The 4,623-nt window shown below is 27.9% G+C and overlaps 1 long non-coding RNA gene across 2 annotated transcripts; it reads left to right on the top strand.

Annotated features, from left to right (window-relative positions):
• The first annotated feature begins 1,207 nt into the window (after positions 1-1,207).
• LOC128132007 (uncharacterized) lies at positions 1,208-2,464 on the top strand. Of its 2 annotated transcripts, XR_008229927.1 has the most exons (4): positions 1,208-1,537; positions 1,709-1,868; positions 2,088-2,134; positions 2,229-2,464. It is a non-coding gene; the product is annotated as an uncharacterized LOC128132007 (long non-coding RNA). The 2 variants fall into 2 exon arrangements; XR_008229928.1 differs by lacking the exon at positions 2,088-2,134 and having other exon boundaries at positions 2,226-2,464.
• The last annotated feature ends 2,159 nt before the right edge of the window (positions 2,465-4,623 follow it).

The following is a 4,623-nucleotide window of genomic DNA, read 5'->3' as shown; positions in this document are numbered from 1 at the left end:
AGAATCGTATTTCATTATTTAAGAATGCATTTACTAATAAATATTTTTGAACTACCGTCATAAAACTAGTGAGATATGTGAAAAAAAAAATTATTCTTTAAGAACGATCCATTAATACTTTATAACATATTTTTTTGAAGTATATGCAATATTCTTTTTACATAGATTCATCAAAACTATAGACTAACTGAAAATTGTTGAAAAATAAGAAAATATAATTTTTACACATAAAAATATGTTACAGCATGTAACATAATCATGAAGAATATGCAATAAACTAATATATTCTTTGTATGAATTCTGAAAGAATGAGCATTCGATTCGGCACTGTATCTGAGTTTTAGTCACCAACTTTCTTGATACGATTATTAAAGAATTCAATTTAAACTACTTACCAAAATTATAGGAGCGACGTTAAATGAGACAAGTTAAGTAATTATAAGATTATAACTGAAAATGCATTTATTGATTTATATGTTAATTACTATCATACCTTTATTAAATGATTGGCCAAAAATTGGTTATACAATCTCATAATATATAGTGTTTATATATGAACCTAACTGTCCCTCTCTCTCTCTCTCTCTCTCTCTATATATATATATATATATATATATATATATATATATATATATATATATATATATATATATATATATATGCTATTTTATAACCTGTGGGAACCACGGTTATAAAATTAATTAAACTTTTATAATAAAAATATATAATTATTAATTAATTATTTTAAATAAATTATTAATTAGGAGATATATCAAACTTTTAAAGTTATTATAAATTCAAATTTAACATATAATTAGGAAATGTAAATTTCAATTTTGAAATGAGTTGTCTAATATATCTAGATAACACATGACATAATATTAATGAAGAGTTGTATTAGAATGACACATGACAAATGGAGATTAAAACTATTTATTTATTAGAATAGGGATATATATATATATATATATATATATATATATATATATATATATATATATATATATATATATATATATATATATATATATATATATATATAAAGGCTTTATTTATAGGGCCGACCCAATACATGGGCGGCTTGGGCTTAAGCCCAGGGCATCAAATAATTCTAGCTATATAGTATTATATATAAGAATGGCCCAATAAACAAAGGCCATATCTTTGTGTTTACCGACAGGAAAGAAAATAGGGGAAAGAGAAGTGCCAAACATGGCATCATAGAGAAACCAAACGTCCCATGGCACCTAGAAATTGGTGTCCATGAAGAAATCAATGCCTAGTAGCCTTGAATACATCTTTGTTTCTCTCTGATAAATAAAAAGTTAGAATGGATGTTGGTATTGTTGTTTAATTGATTCTTGGTTGTTAGAGATATAGGGATTCCGAAAAGTGATATTGATGCATCGATCTTAATTTTTGATTTTGTGATTTAGGTGTGATTGTATCTTGTTGAGCGTTGGCTGTTTTAGTGTTTCAGATTTCTCCTCTGTAACTCTATTTGTTCTCGATATTGCTATTTCAAAAATCATTTTGGGTAAGTTTAATCTCGAAATTTGTTTACTTCTTATCTATTTGATGTATTCTCTATCTGATTTCTAACCATCCATTTGATTCTCCACTGCTTTTTATTTGAAATCTATGTTTATTTAGGCTTGTTTCAGAAATTTGTTTAAGTTCTTATTATTTTTTCTCTACTTCATTACAGGAAAAAATATTCAATGTTTGAAAGAGTTCAATCGTTCATTTGAATTTTTTGTTTCATAAAATCATTCGAAACTTGTTGGTTACTTGGTTATTTCAGTCTTCAGAAATCAAATCAGATTTCTACTCTGTTTGTGTTTGTGCTCGATCCGTAAATCATTTGGGTAAGTTTTAATTTCGAGATCTTTGTTTATTTAGTTTTGTTTTAGAAATCTTATTTATTTATTATATATCTAATTTCTTCTCTAAGACTTATAGTTACTGGTTTTTTTGTATCCGATTGCTCTATTGTTTCTGAAATTAAATTTGGGTAGTTTGGTTATTGTTTTCTCCAAGTTTGAGCTCTGAAATTAGAATTGTATCTGATTTCTCTATTGTTTCAGCAACCAGATATATATGAACATTTCAGAAATCAGATTTTAAGATTTTAGTGAGTTTAATTTTGAAATATGTTTGTGTTCAATATTTGCTGTCTAAAAATTCTTTCTAAACTTTTATGTTATTGTTTATGTGATGTGAAGCAGGAACTATATTTCCGAGTTTTGACTTTGCTGCCTAAAGATTTGTTCTAATCAAATTTCTGATTTCTAGAGGCTGTCTAAAGATCATTTCTAATCAGAATGTATCTCTCTTTTGAAATCGTTTCTCCAAAGTACGATGACTCGAGAAAGATTGAATGTATTAACAATTTTAAGTACTGAAAGTGATTTAAAAAAAATATTGATTATTATACAATAAAAGATGTTTTCGCTTAAAAAAATACATGAGGACATCATTTTAGGTGAATTTTTAGGTTTTGTTTGTATGTTTGATTATATAATTTACTGAATTTTTGATTTAATAATTTTTATTATATGTATGTTATCTCGATCATACGGTACATACTTTTAAAAGGACATAATTTTTTTTTTCGCCCCGGATAGTAAAAAATAATGGACCGGCCCTGTTTATTTAAGTAATTGTTTTGTTATTAATCATAAATTACTAAGTTTTAGCCATATCACCGTTATATGTGGTAAAATATTCTATAATTAGTGTCTAAGTGACCATTGGTGAATGTAATTTTTTTTTTAATTATTTGATAACATGTCAAAAGTACATAACAATTCATTCGCTAAAATTGTATAACATAATTTGCTATATCACTTCTAATAATGGCACCATGTGTTCACAAAGAGTGTTATTTCACAATATACTCAACGAACACATTACTTTTTAATATCATAACATTTGTGTCAATAAATATGTAAATATGTCATACATACGAAACATGCATGAACATCAGTTTCTCCTTGCATCTTTTGCCCATAAAACTTCAAGTTCATATTTTACATGTGGCCACATTGCATAAACTTTGCATTTACTTGGAAGAAAAAAAAGCGAGTACAATTAGTACGGACTAAACAAAAGTATGATCAAAGTCAGATTTCCACCCAAGAAGAACCATTTATTCATATTACTTTTTTTATTTGATTTACTAAATGTGTAATTACTTAATCATATAAAGTATATATGACAATATGAGGGTTATTTATTTATTTATTTATTTTAATGGCAGAAACATGAAGTTAATAATGAAAATTACCTATCATCAAATCAAATCTTAATCTTCTATACATTTATCTTTAGGGTCAAAAGCAAGCTAGGTAACCAACTACTGCTATTTTACTATTTTGATTACAAATTAACTGATTTATTCATCAATCTTGGCTTCTTAAACCAAAATTTTCTTTCTCAAAATATATCAATATTAATTATTACATCTGTTTAAGTTTTTAGAAGGGCATTAGTTATTATTGGTGATTTTAATGTTGTCACTTTGAAAATAAGATGAAGATAGATGGTGAAACATACTTGAATTCGGGCTAGATGTTTAAGAGATTATAATTATGATTATTCATTTTATTGAATAATTAAAATCCTTGAATATGATAAATGCAAATAAATAAATAAAAAGTTGTAACATCCCATTTTCCGAAAATGGTGGGCCAAGACTTAAGGAATCAAATATGAATTTTTTAGAGAAGACCCTCAGCCACGACGTGGCGTAATACTTATCGAATGTGTGTTTTCGAGTGTCACCACGATGTGGCGCGTATTCAGCCCCAAGCCCATGTATTATGGGGTTTCATCCATATTTAAGCATCTTAACCCCCATTTTAAGTCATATTCTTCAACATCCATCCCTTCATCTTGAAAACCCTAGCCTCCATTACTCTTGAAAGTTCATTTTTGGTGCTTTGTTGGTATTCTTTGAAGGAGAAGGAAGTCATTGGTGTGGTTTACCACCTTGTAAGCAACATACATCTTTTGGACTTGGGTGAGTGTTCAAGACTCAATCTTTTCCTTGCTAAGTTGGTAGATTTTGGATTTGGTCCCTTTTCTTCATATCTTGTGGATTTTGGAAGGTGAGATCTCATCAAGTATGCAACCTTATGAATCCCCATGTCATTTGGAGTATTTGGCTCTTTGGATCTGAAGTAGAATTGAGTTTTAAGGCCATGCAAGGAATCTTGACCCTTTTTGCCCTTGTTTTGACCTAATAAGAGTTTAAGGCATGCATTGGACATGCATGCCTGAAAAGCACAAATTTTTATGATGGAAATGGTACTAGAAACCCTTCTAGAGTTGTTGGTCAATAGATCTTCTAGCTTAAGTGCTTATTGATTAAGTCATCTCATGTTTTTGCCCTATTTAGACCTAGGAGTGAGATCGCTACCTACCGAGTTTGATTAAATTATGGGGTAAAGGTCACCTAACCATTTACTTGTTTCGTTATTTGGATCCTAGACTTTAATAAATTAATGTTTTAAGAAATAATAAAAGGTATTAATTTTTAAAGACTAAATATTAAAAATACTAAATGAAACTTTGTTAAAATCTGTTGATAACTGTTAGTAATTTTACGCCCTGCAAAAT

Source organism: Lactuca sativa, chromosome 2 (genome assembly GCF_002870075.4).
Source record: "Lactuca sativa cultivar Salinas chromosome 2, Lsat_Salinas_v11, whole genome shotgun sequence".
Taxonomy (NCBI): Eukaryota; Viridiplantae; Streptophyta; class Magnoliopsida; order Asterales; family Asteraceae; genus Lactuca; species Lactuca sativa.
Note: the sequence above shows the minus strand (reverse complement) of the source record. Positions and strands in the feature narration are given on the sequence as shown.